Raw genomic sequence first — 14,872 nt, forward strand, 5'->3', positions numbered from 1 at the left:
GAATGGTGCATCTGGCTAACGGGGTAGATGTTCAACAAGCATCATGGTGGGGCCACACATAGAATATATATATCCAAATGCTCAACTCTTAGGAACTCGTGTCAACTTTTTTAACTACTCATGATATATGATGTGACTCCAAAATCATTAACCATCAGCACCTCATGATTCCCCGAGCCACAATTTTTTCTTTGATACAAAACTTTTGTGGACCATGAAAAATGAAATTCCTCCCTTGATTTGCATTTCTTTCTTTTATGTCTCACTAGAATTTTAGAACAAGATAAAAATTTGTACATTGGGATTTCATGGGATTTTGCATCACATGAATGGTTCGTATTAGATGCCCATAACATGTGTGCAAAGGTGCGCACATGCATAAGTGTGCGTGTGAGTATGACTCATAAATTATAGCTACACACCAGTTTGCACATTATTATGTGTGAACCTTCCTATCAACCGTTGGATAAGGTAGACAGTCGAGATAAAGACGTTTTTAGCGCGAGCTTAAAAAAGCGAGTTTTCTTCTCTCGGACACCTCTTCACCCACTCTCTAAAGGATGCGGCGGAAGCCTTTTCACATAAAATTCTTCCGCTGGAATGGTAGGTGGGTCCCACCAAGATGTTAGTGATAAATCCACGCTGTCCATACATTTTTAAAAATAATTTTATAGTATGAACCGAAAACTAAGGTAGATCAAATTCTCAAGTGGGCCACATAGTGTTGATTGAACTCTCACCATTAAAAACTTCTTGGGGCCACCAAAATTTTGGATCAAGCTAATATTTGCTTCTTTTTTTTCTTCTTTTTTTTTTCCATCATCTAGGTATATATGACCTAATCTATAGGTTGGACGTCAAATAAATATCACGGTGAGCCCTAAAAAATATTTAACGGTGAGAATCATTATCACCGTTACTTCCTGTGGTGTGGTCCACTTGAGATTTGGATCTGCTTCAATTTTGAGATAATGCCCTAAAATGATAAGGAAAATTGGATGGAGGGGGTGGATTTCTCAAAAACATCATGGTGGGCTCCACCTAAATTTCTAACAAACTTTGCAAATTGCAAGCGTCATTAGGGGATGTGAATTTCCTACTAAGGCCTCTTGCAGAAACTTTGGAGATCAAGTATTGTTATAATTTGAGGTCTCTACCTGCGGAAGAGTTGCAACACCTCACCATGCTTCAAAAATTAAAGATAAGGAGGTGTCCACTCTTAGAAGAGCGCTGTCGAGAAGGAGGAGAAGATCGGTACAAGATTGCCCATATCCCCAATATCAGCTTTGATTATACAGCATCACGGTATGCATCACGGTGATCCGGCCCAAGAAGAGGAGGTGAAGAGGAAATCGAGGAACACCTTTTCATTTGCTTTTGTTTCAATGAATTTTGTTGCTGCTCTGTGTAACTACTCTTACTTTTTTTCATTCTTTTTCTTTTATGTTTTCTTTCTTTTCCTTTTTTCTTTTTTCTGTTTCTTTTTTTTTTTTTTAATGGATTAAGTTTTAATAATATATAAATCAAAAGATATGTTTATCAGATGTTTTAGATCGAGCTGATACTTGTGTCTTCACTTCATTCACGTCTACGTGACCTAATGAATAGGTTGGATGGTAAAAAAAAACATCACAGTGGCCCTTAGAAAGGTTTCAACGGTGGATGTCATTATCACTGCAGCATCCTTTGGTGTGGTTCACTGGAGCTATATGGACCTGCTTCATCTTTAGGATCATATATTAAAATAATATGAGAAAAACGATGAATGGCTTACATAAAATACTTACATCACGGTGGGCCCCACAGAGCCATGGCCCAAAAAACAGATAACCCGTGCTTTAGTAAGCTGCACCAAGGAAATAGTTTGAAAGGTGGGCATCACTTCATATACTAATTCTTTGGTCCTCGTGAATCACAAATGGGATGGTTTTTGAATCTTCAATTTATATCCCTCTCATTTTTTTATATAAAGCCTTAAAATGATCTTTAAAATTGGACGAAAGGAATGGATGAAACACGTACAACATGGTGGTGCCCACGTAGCACCGAACAGGGGAGTAGCCAATCTGTTTCAGCAAAAATAGTTAGAACAGATACTCTGTTAGCCAAAACAATGACTTTCCTGCTTTTTTTTCCTCCTTTGCTGTACAATGATTGGTCCATCTCAGTCAGCGATGCATTATTACATGCATTACACAATGTTACCGTCCAATTAGGAAACGGATTGGCTACTCCCCCTGCCATGAGCCTGTGGCTGATGTTCGGTGATATGTGGGCCTTATTATGATGTATGTAATTTATCCATGCCGCTCATCCATTTTTACAGATCATTTTAAGCCTTGATCCAAAATATTAGAGGGATAAAAATCTCAGGTGAACCACACAACAGGAAAACAATAGTGATTGGACATCCTCCATTAAAATCCTCCTAAGGCCCACTATACTGTTTATTCAACATTCAATCTGTTGATTAGGTCATATAGACCCAGATGAAGGTAAAAAACAAAGATCAATGTTCATTCAACACTGTTTCCTGCTATGTGGCCTACTTGAGGTTGGGATATACCGTATTTTTGGTTTCATACCGGAAAATGATCTAGAAAAATAAATGAACGACGTGGATGAAACACATACATCATGGTGAGGCCCACGGAGCACCGACCATCAGCCATTGGCTGGTGGCAGGGGAATTGTCACACCCCAAATCCGAAAATCGGATTCACAGGAGTCCGATTGCCGAATCCGGTGCTGACAGCCTCCGTAGTACCTCATTCTCAGCTCCCAGCGTTCATACGCCAGATTCCGATCCTGGGATCCTACAAGGAGGATTTTTTTTCTTTTTATTTTATTTAACTCGCAATAAGCATAACCACATCTCATAACAAACATGCAAATGATGCGTATGGGCATGTATCATGATGCTATGCTGTCACATACTCATAATCGGTATCAATAAACGGCATCGACAATCGACCTCGACAATGTGGACATTTAACCGACATTGCCCCCAAGGAATGGCCCACATAAATCCTAACATATAGTGGACTCATGACCTCACACAAGGGCCAAATATGCAACACCATGGGCCTCGCTCAAGAGCTTAATACACATCACGATGGACCTTTCACATGGGCCTAACATACATCACAACGAGCTCCATCGCCTGACCCTCACAATGCATCATAATGGGCCTCATCACCTAGGCCTCAATATACATCACATTGGGCCTTGACAATCGGAATCGGCAATCGGCCATGACGAATTAGAATTGGTAAACGACCTCAATCGATAATCGGCAATCGGTAGATCAAGGCCTAAGGGAAGGTTCGCAATGAGGACATTTAATCGTCATTGCTCATCAATGTGGATATTCAACCAACATTGCTCCCAAGTAGTGGCCCATGTAGAGTCAAACATAGGGTGGGCCCAAATATCCAACAGGTGGCCTCAAATAGTCATCACAGGTGGGCCTTACACATGCGGTACGTGAGCCTACACATCACAGTGGGTCGATACATTGGGCCGCACCATTAGCCTAATATGCACATCACGGTGGGTCGCATCATTGGGCCGCATCAATGGGCGTCAATCCAACAAGTGGGCCGCATCAATGAGTCACACTAATGGGCCTTATACACATCAAGTCGGGCTTGGATAACTGGGCTGGAAACATGTCATAATGGGAAACGACATACGGGCCGGAAATACGTCGCAATGGGCCTCGACCCATGGTCCGAAAATACATCTCTGTGGGCCTTACCAAATGGGCCATAAACACATCCCAATGGGCCTCAACCATGGGCCTCTAACATATCATAACGGGCCTTACATCAATGGGCCGCACCAATGGGGCTCATGCACATCAAGTGGGTGGCATCAATGGGCCGCACAAATGTACAATAGGTGGGCCCTGCACATGCAGCAGATGGGCCCCATCAGATGGTTAGTGTGGATATAGAATGCATACACCTAGTGGGTCACACATCCCACGGACGGTGTGAGTAAAACATACATCGAGGCTGGCCCTATATGACCTGGACGGTTAGGGTGGAACATATGAGGTCGGCTCTGTTCACGGGTTCCAAATACATTACAATGGACCTTACCAAATGGGCTTTGAATACATCTCAATGGGCCTCAACCCATGGGCCCTAATATATATCATAATGAGGTGCCTACCCTGGATGGCATGGATAAAAATACATCATGGTGCATCCCATCTAAATAGTTGGACAGTATGGATATAAAAACACATATATCATGTGGGATCCATGTGTACAATGGATGCATCAAGGTGGGCCTCACACAGATGGACTGCATGGAACAGAATACATATGTCACACGGGTTCCACATCCGATGGCCAGAGATTGGGCTGTGAGGATAAATAAATACATCATGCTGGCTCACACTGCATATGGACGGTACGCTTATTCAACACATATAATATCATATAGTAAGGAGGGCCCCACCGTCCAGTAGCTATTGGACGATGTGAATAAGGAGTGCATGCATCAAGATGGGCACCTCGAATGGACCACAAAATACATCAAAGTGGGCCTAACAAATGGGCGACAAAATACATCAAAGTGGGCCTCATAACATGGGCCTCCTATACATTAAGGTGGGCCCCATTGGACGGGCCACAATACATCAAGATGGGCCTCCTCACATGATCTTATGTACATCAAATGGGCCACACCAATGGGCCCCATGTATATCAAATGGGCCACACCCAAATAAAAGTGGAGATAATGATTTCCACCATTTAAGTTCCTAAGGCCCACCATAACATATGTTTCTGATCCAACATGTTCATAAATTAACGTAATGATAGATGAAGTGGAACAAATATCAGCTTAATAGGCAACTCCCATGGCCCTTAGAAATTTTGAACGGTGGATGTCATTGTCCACTACCTTAAATGGTGGGGTCCACTTGAACTTTAGATCTGACTTATTTTATTTATATTTATTTTTTTGTCTCAAGCTTGTTAAGACAAGCTTGCCAAATGGTTGGACAGTTTGGATGCAACACATGCATCAAGGGCGGGGTCCACATGAGCTATGGATCTGACTCATTCTTTAGCTCACACCATAAAATGAGCTTTCAAAATGGATGGACAGCTTGGATGCAACACATGCATTATGGTGGGTCCCATGAAGGCCCACCATCATGTATATATTATATAATATAATATAAAAAATCTATATATAATATATATATGTTATATACAATATAATACACACACACACACACACACACACACACATGCACATCAGCCCCGCACGTGAGGTGGTTCCACCGTCCAGGTGTGGACGATGGTGAGAATAAACACATACGTCATTGGTGGGGTCCACTAGCCGTCACAGTCCCAGGTGGATTTCCACCATTCAATGGAAGTAGGAACACAACACATACTGGGGTCCATACAGCTGACGTCCCATAGCAGCTACAGCTGCTGATGGACGGTTGGACCACACACAACAGCACCTGTGGTCCACGGCTGGACAGAATACGTGCCTCATGTTCAGACCGACTGAACTTGCAGGCGTTAATACAGCAGCTGCAGGGACTTCAGCCAATCCACTTCATAGAAGTGGGTCCCATGTGGGGCCACCATGATGTTCATCAGCAATCCAAACCATTGCTAAGGTCACGCAGACCTTGGATGAAGAGGAAAATAAATTTCATAATGGTCCAAGGCTCCTAAGACACCCAAAAAGGGTTTTAATGGCAAACGTCAATCACCACTGTTCCCTACCGTGTGGGCCACCTGAGTTTCAGATGAAGCCGATTTTTGGGGTGGCCCACTGCCCCAAGTGGGCCGACCAAATGCACGGTGTGGATTTCCAAACCACCTCATGATGGGGCCCTGTCCTGCCATCCATCCGTCCGTCTGTCCTTCCGCCCTCCAGCAGCACCTGCGCACGCTGCTGACAGCAGTAGCGCCTGCTGCAACAGCGTGCCTTATATATATATATATAATTTTTTTGTTTTCCCGAGGTTTTTCATATGTGGGGCCCGTGTCTTGAGAATCCAATCCATCCATTGGATTCTATGGCCCAAGATAAATCAAACAAGTCCAATATGCAGTATGTTTTTGGCAGGTAGAGACATCAAGGTGGGTCCTAATGGATTTTAAAGGTGAAAAATGCTGTTTCCCATGCCAGGGCCCGCCAAAAAGTCATATTGGGTTCATTCTTCGGCTCAACGCCTAAATTAGACTGAGAAATGAAATGGACGGTGTGGATTTGATTTTTACATCAAGGTAGGGCCTACATGAGTAGCCTACTCCAAAGCTCTCCCCTTCTTTTTTTTTTTCACACTCCAGGGAAAGACGTCCAACGTCCAGGGAGGCTGGACGGACTGTGTACACATATTACTCAAGGTGGGTCCCACGTGTGGGGACCACGTGGACGTGGCCCACTTGATTTGGGTCAACCTTATATTTGTGTTTTCCCATCACCGTTAGGTGGGGCCCACATGGCTTGAACGGCCATGGGGTCCATTTGATGGACGGCTTAAACATCACATACATCAAGGTGGGGTACATCCGGATGGGCCACACGGCCACATTATCACACCAAATATAATGAAAGAGAGAGAGAGAGAAAGAAGCACCCACTTATGATCTTCCCCTCCTTTCACCAAAGTATGCTAGAACCCCAATGGATGAACTTCAACGGTTGAGATGGATCATGGGTGGTGGAGATGAGAGTTAGGAAGGTGGGCCACACTAGCTTCTCCTATTAGAAGCCACGGACGTGGGTTGCTCGGAGAGAGGAGCTTGAAAAATGAGAGAGAGAGGTGTAAGAGAAGTGATGGGAGAGAGGATGGTGAGGTGATGGGAAAGTTGACTTTTGGGATGGCCTTTATGTACTTGGGAATGGGGAGAGTAATGAGTGTACTTTTGACAAATGAGGTGATTGATGTGATGGATTCTCTCGGGATTTGCAACGTGCGGTGTTTTCCTCGAACTGAACGTGAGCCCACATCTCCTGGCCAGGGTACCGCATTGGCTTACAAGACACGGCATCGGAACCACGGCGACGGCGCGGTCACACTAGTACAAGTCTCGGGTCGAGTCGACTCAGATATATGGGACACGCCTCAAGGTCGCGCGCAAACACCAATAACCGATTGCTGGTCGCCGGAATTCGACTGGGATGACTGTGGAAGCTTACGCAACAGTACGGGCTAGGATGCGGGTCTTACAGGAATAGCTGATCTGATCCGTCCAATTAGATGCAACAACCACAGTTTTACTGCTTAAAACAAGCTGAGGATCCGTATTCTTATAACTAAAGGAGAAAGACACGTCACGTGACATCCGTCATCATGGACAACAGCGGTCCAATTAGAAGACTTGTGAGAGCGCATGGGACCCACTTATCTGCCTCTTATTTCCACGTCAGCCAAGATTATTGACCCGCTCTTCTCCTCACGTAACCAACAAAGAGGCGTATTCTCTTAAACTTCACCCTCCACTACCAAAAAATGATCAAAGGCTACGGATCATGCTAATTTTTAGCTACGGATATAAACCGTAGCTCTCTTACTATGGCTTAAAACCGTAGCTAAAAATGAGAAAGCCGTAGCTAAAGGCTAATGCCACCACACATGCCTACAGCATGTGACAGCCCCATAAGGGACTCTACAAGGCCATTAAAATGTGTATGCCCCATCTAATACGTCAATCCATTTTGAAAGATTATTTTAGTGCAAGAACCCAAAAAAGGAAGTAGATCGAAGGCTCAAGTGGACCACACGGTAGGAAACAATGGAGATTATATACATACCATTGATCGATGGTGTGGTTCAATTGGACCTTCGATTTGCCTAGATTTTGGGGTTATTTTATATAAAAAATTACAAAATTAATGGACAGAGTAGATATATCAAATGCATCACGACGGACCCCACAAAGCCCTTGACAGGACCATCCGTCCAGAACCCGTCAGACTTGTGCAACTGTGGAGGGGTGGTGAAGGATGGCACATTAACTACGGCTATTTGGCTTTTAGCTACAGTCTAAAACCATAGCATAGGAAAATGCGGAAACTCAACCCGCGCTACCCTTTTTCTCCTTCCCCCTCTCACGAACGTTCTAAAATTTCATCTCTCCCTCCACTCCAGAGAAAAAAAAAAACCAAATCCGCGCCACTCTCTCTCGATCTCCCACGCGTCCATCTTCTCTCTCTCGATCTCCCAAACCCTCTCTTATGAATACTCCCCTCTCACAAACCCCTCTTCTCTCCCTAACCATCCCCTCTCTCTCGATCTCACGAAGACTCCCATCTCTCATGCCATAATCCACGTCCATTTTAGGTATGCAAGACCAATTATCTTCTTCTTTCTCTTTTGAATATTTTTCATATTTGTCTTCTTTTTTTTTGTTGGAATTGGAATTGGGGTTTGAGAGGGTATTGATTAGATTGATTAGGGGTTTGAGGGGGTTCAAAATTTTGGGGTTTGTGCTGATGCTTACGGCACTGAGCATGAATCGGGCCACACCCCGAGGGACAGTCGGGATGGAAATGGCAACCACTGAAACCTTCTTAGGGTTTCTGTGGCCCCTATGAATGTTCGGTTGGGGGAGTTCAATCCCCTATTGGATCATATTCAATCCCTATACATGTGTTTTAGATAAATCGCCTCACCATTAAAAGCTTCTTGGAGGCCAATTAAATGGTTGAAACAGATGTATGCCCACAGAGTTTACTCATAATGCTTTGGGCCATGGATTTGAAACCCATGGATTTGAAATCCTCCTATTGTTTTCAGTTTGGCTAGTCTGGTTGAGAGTGTGCTGGCTGGATGTGGTGGCCTAGATCGTATTGGGTCTTCTTACTCTCTCTCTCTCTCTCTCTATATATATATATATATATATATATATATATATATATATATATATATATATATATATATATGGTAGAGTATATGATAGGTGAGGCTTGGTGTTTTTGTGGTGGCTGGATATCTTGTGGAGTTGCTGAATTTTAGAGCTAAGACATGCATACTTTCCTCTCTTTTTTAGGCTTGGTGTTTTTGAGTAGGCATGTGGGTATTGAGTGTGGAAAAGATTGTCAATCCTTAGGACATGGGTACTGCAAGGGCCAGTTACTAGTTTCTATTAATACCTAAAATCATGTGAAAATACATCCTTAACAATCTCACAAATTTCCTTGTTGCCCGCTTAGTACAACTATTCTAAATAACTAATAGCTCTAGAGTTGAAAATTCTTGTAGACCTGTATCGCAAGTCCTGAGGAAGGGCTATCCATCACCCTTACTATTACCTGAGTACTTAAGGATATGAGTATGATAGTTGGGTACTCAACTACTCAGTTAACCAAGTTGCCATTAGTAGAATGTCACAGATCTTGGTCTAATGTCAAATTTAGATGAAAACTAAGTAAGATTTGTATCCTCAAGTTCAAGCTACAATGTTAGATCTTGACTCAGGATTAGGATTGAACACTTGAAGGAAATTTGAGGGATTGGAATTGTAATCAGGTTATAATGATTGATGTCCAGCATTTAGAAGTAAACATACATCTCTTTGAGAGCAACCTACAGGGCTTAAATTTGATAAGAATATATATATATATATATATATATATATATATATATATATATATATATTCTGGTTCAACCTTACATAGGGCCTAGAGTTGATATATTAGGCACATTTTTGCTAACAAGGTGTGGTTTTAAGACTAAATTTCAGCAAGTTCAGAAAATGTAAACAGAATCTTCCTCACTAAGAATGGAGAAGCAATTAGAAATATGGGTTGCTGCTTGTCTAAAGAAACTACAAAGAGAGAGAAAATTACATGAACAAGAAATTACCTGTGGAATGTTGTTAAACCGTAGGACATGATCAGATAGAGTTGAGCCCGGAAACACGTCACCCCCAATTGCAATTCTTGCAGAGAAGTCTATGCATATCTGGAATTTATAAGAGCCTTAGATTCATGCACAAAATGGTAGCTCAAATATAAAAGCAAAATAATATTAGTCGTGCTGATAAAGATACCTTCACATATTCCATCTGTTACATGTGCAATTGTGTTGTACAATTCATTTGACATTCTTCCTTGAGATTGTAAAACCAAAAGTCTGGGTCTGATTAGTTTTGCCAACCACAGACTTTAACCAGAAGTTCATTACATGGGACACCAAAAGGCAATGTGTTTCAATTTATGGTTATAAACAGTAGTTGGGGAGATAGAAAAACAATGGCCAACATAGGATAGAGGGTTTTGAGTTTGAAAACACCCCAAATTGAGTATAGAGGTATCTCTGAATGCAAATTGACTAGTCTGTCCCAAAAATAAAAGGAAAAATATTACCATTTCTGACCATTTATTAATTAAATTGAAACATAGCAAAATTTTTGAAAACAATTGATGATCAAGGCCGAGCCTCACATAATGGCTGGTCTAGAGAATGATGGAACCTTTCTAGTGTAATAGATATAGATTGCCCATTTTCTATCTAGTGATTAGATGGTTAGGATCACCATTAATTTCATGTACAATGGAGCATGTAGTTTAGTGATCCAAACTATTGATATGATTGGCTCAATCTGGATACCCCATAGAACACACCAATCCTTCAATTACTCTTCGATGTGTAATCCCAAATCCTTCAATTAGTTGTCAGCAGATAGGGTATTAATTACAAAAGAAATGTGACAACATTCTACATTCAATGAAGAGAAGGCCAAAGTTCCTTATGCATTTATCATTTTTCTCTCTGATTGTCGATGGCAACATTTTCTGACATGGATTACCTCTGGTTGATATCTTTCTTTCTTTCTTTCTTTCTTTCTTCAGGAGTGTTTTAGTTTTATAGAAAGAAGAGCAAGGTTAAGAAGTTATAAAAATTTAACTAATACGGACTTCGGAATTTCATGCATTTGTATATATGCTAACACAACAACGGCCATTTCCTTTAACCTCCTACATGTTCCTGTGACCACATGTAGTTAGTTGCATCATGCATAGGTGCACCATTGCCCAAGGTAGGTAATTGATCACTAGACTGCTTTGCAACTCCAGACAGTTGACTCAAAGAATGTTGCTGCCCTGCCTGCTGATCTAGTTGTTGAAGTTGTTGCTGTCTCTGGAGCTCCTGTAGTTGCTTGTGCATGACTTGCTATTGCCACAATTGCATATCGTTTAAACCCATCTGGTGGGTCATTAAAAGTAGCCAACAAATGTTTTATTTTCTCCTCTTTAATTCAATTATATTTGCTGACCAATTGAAAATGAGTTTTGAGTCTCAAGGTTCAAGATTGAAGAATTGAATTTAGGATTTTAGTTCAAGATTGAAGAATTGAACTTAAAGACTTTTGGGGGTTGGAGAACCAAGTATGGTAGAAAGTTGAGTTTTCTTGTTTTATCTCGCTTGTTTTATTTAGTGAAAGGAAGTAATTTTTAAATTTGTGATCTTTAATTGAAATCGGCCATTTCTATAATGGTGTTTCCATAGCCACATGTTCTTCATAGCTGATCAGGTTCATTTTCCCACTTCATTGTGGTGGAAGACTGCTGATATTGGTTTATTTCTTCCTAGATGTGAAATTATCTAAAAAATTATCTGGATATCTGGGCCCTATGCAAGTTTGATTCATAGTTTTTTGTAGTAATCTGGAAAATTCAAAAAATAGTAGTATTTATTGGAAGATGAATTTGATGCCTGTTGATAGGGAGAAAAAGATATTATGATATCATCATCTGTTTATGGTAGGGGGTGAACTAGATACAATCTTATTGCCTTATTTAATCAGCAGATCTAACTGCATTTGTCTATATTTCCTATGATGGAATCACTTGTCATGTTTGGCAGCCTTTAATCAGAATCCTCCAAAATGTGTATTAGATTATAATTGTGATTCATTGCAGTAGTGCATTCCAATGCACCCCGAGTAAGTTTCTTGGCTGACATGTAATCTTTATGTATCTCACTATTTAGTGGTTACCCTAATTGTATGTATATCTTTCATCTATGTGTGTGTGTGTGTGTGTGTGTGTGTGTGTGTGTACACACGCATTGACATGAAAATTCCTAGATTTGACAGAGGCATCATTATCAGGTGTAACAATATCCATTTTAGCAGCATTTGCAATGATGTTTTTCTTCTGAATGGTATGTTTTACTTGTACATTTTCTTCTTAAGTAATTAACAGTATTTATAGATCGATACATGCATCATTCTTCTTGCCTTCAGGCTTCAATCTAATGCTTTATTGATCACTTTGTTTGTTTATCCTCACAAGCACCACATGTAGGATTTGGGACTGGATTTTGAACTATTTGGGGCTGGCTTGTTAGGCCATTACTATTCAAAATTTTAATTTGCTCAGCCTAGCTTTTAGAGGATGGCCTGTTTACACCCTTAACTATTCAAATGAAGCAGATACAGACTCTATTTCAACATTGAGACTAAGGATGGAGTCCAAAAGGTGAGAATAGTGAAATCTTGCCAAGTGACCCAACTATCATTTCCCTAACAATTTAAAAATCATATAACACTTGTGGGGCATGTTCAGTGCCTAGTTATTGGTTTTCTAAACATGGCTGATTAGACTTGCTTAATAACTTTGGATGAATGTGGCACTCCATTTTACAGATCATACGTCTTTTCGTTTATATTGAGGAGAACCATGGAAGGCAATTGGCTTTTCAGTTTCTGAGCAGTGTGTGTTTGTGGTGCTTTAACCATTCCTTTTGATATGTTTGTGGTGCTTTTCAGTTTCTTTTCCCATATTTTCTACTTATCACTTGATAATGTACTTAAGTTACATGGGTTTGTGTTTGTTTGGAAAAGAAAAGCTCTTTTGAATAATTCTAATGTCATAATCTAGTTTGCCAAACTCAATTTATGGATCTGACGAGATTCAAATCCAAGCTGCCAAACTTAATTTATGGATCTCAATGCAGATGTCTTATGGGCCACAGATTTTGGCGAGGTTTTTATATTAAACCTAAGGCATGTTTGGATGCAAGGCATGCTCAGTTGAGTTGAATCGAACTAAAGGAAACAAAGAAAATTGGAAAAAAATAATCTTGAATCAGGTATCATTATTCTAATTTGAATGAGGTTGGCATTGCATATCATGTATTTCAATTTAGACTGAAAATCATCTGAATTTGCAGTTTCGGCCGTTTTCCCTCTAGCAGTGTGCTTGCTACTCGTTTTTTGTCAAAGTGAATGCTTTTTTGAATTTGAATGAAATTAAGGGCCTGCTTCCCACCTAAATGAAACTAAATGGTGATTTCGACTACTACCCATTTAGCATATTCATCTTCTTTTTCTTTTTTCTTTTTGCATGCTCCAGGCGGCAATAGAGATCAGCTGTGAGCCATCTATCAGGATTTTTTTGTTTTCTTGACATAGAAATCGATTGAATTCTTATACGAATTGTATTGGCAGGGTGTTCTTACAGAGACAATAGCTGAGTTAGCCGCTTCACTATCACTGGGAGCTGCCATAATTAGATAGTTGAAGCAGATTAGTTCATGAGGGTGAGTACTATTCTGATGCATCTATTTTTGTACAAGTGGTCACTATGTTTCATTGATTCGCACCAAGGACATGATGTGCCCCAGCATTGATGGAATATGGCCCAAATTTTCTTGCAGATCGGATGATTCTATCCATCCCACCTATGACTGTTATTTCAGACATTTGTTGTGTTTCTTGCCTAACTACTCATTTGTAGCCCATCGATCCAGCATTGGGAATCATTTGTGGAGGAGATGCAGCAGATCAAATATGTATTAATGTTTCTCATGGGCGCCTAGTAAGGGTTTCGGTTTGCTACCCCAAGTGAGATTTTCATTTTTATAATAAAGAAATAGTTTAAATTTCTGCTGATAATTTGTGTATTATGATAATTTAGAGACAGTGGCCCATATAGTAACATATTCATGGTTTTCCATTCCTCTTACATACAGGATTCTGTTGCAACAAGATGGTATAGAGCTCCTGAATTGTGTGGATCCTTTTTTCTCTATGGTACATGAATTTTAGTTGGCCAGTTATAACATTTTTTATGATGCATGTGAACCTTCGAATGATCTTTACCATGGAGGCTGATAAGGTCTTCTATGCCCTTTAGCTGTGAGGCAGTTCTCTCTGCATTTAGCTGCAAAGATGAGAACCCCAACGTAAGTGTAATTTCCTTTTTTGAATTTTTGTAAGCAGTCAACAATTTGTGTTGTTTCCTTTTTATTATTGTGCTAAAGCAGTTAACCAATTCTGCAGCAATACATTACAAAAAAAAAAAAAAATCCTTAACAATGTCATACTTGTAGGATTAAAATGAATAATTGTATTTGATTGAATGAATGAATGATTTAGCCATGAAGTATCTATTTGTATTAGCTTATATGAGTTGATCTATCAGGGCATGTACTACAATGGTAAGAGATGCCATTATTAGATTTTCAATAAATTTTTTTTTAAAATGACATTCGCTACAGCTTTTAACCGTAGCCCTTTATCTAGAAACCATAGCTGTTGCTAATTTTAGCCTATTGTTACGGTTTTGGCTCTACTTTTAGCTACAGATATAATCCGTAGCTATATATAGTTTAGAGCTGCAGAAAGTATGGCTACGGATTTAATCCATAGATATTGTTTTTAAGGCTACGGATCAAATCCGTAGCCATAGCTTTATGGCTACGGTACCAATGGCTACGGTCGTTCTACGGACTCTAACCAAAGCCATAGGTCTTTAGTTACGGCTTTTATCCGTAGCCTTTTCCCACTTTGTTGGTAGTGCTCACTCGCAACATGAATGGTGCAACTTCAGCTGAGGTAGAACCTCCAAGATTCAGATTACACCCCACTGAAGA

The 14,872-nt window shown here is 40.5% G+C and overlaps 1 long non-coding RNA gene across 1 annotated transcript; it reads left to right on the forward strand.

Moving 5' to 3' along the window:
• The first annotated feature begins 11,339 nt into the window (after nucleotides 1-11,339).
• Nucleotides 11,340-13,986, forward strand: LOC131228655 (uncharacterized). Its single transcript, XR_009163044.1, has 3 exons — nucleotides 11,340-12,474; nucleotides 12,642-12,708; nucleotides 13,970-13,986. It is a non-coding gene; the product is annotated as an uncharacterized LOC131228655 (long non-coding RNA).
• The last annotated feature ends 886 nt before the right edge of the window (nucleotides 13,987-14,872 follow it).

Source organism: Magnolia sinica, chromosome 2, assembly GCF_029962835.1.
Source record: "Magnolia sinica isolate HGM2019 chromosome 2, MsV1, whole genome shotgun sequence".
In the NCBI taxonomy this organism is placed as follows: Eukaryota; Viridiplantae; Streptophyta; class Magnoliopsida; order Magnoliales; family Magnoliaceae; genus Magnolia; species Magnolia sinica.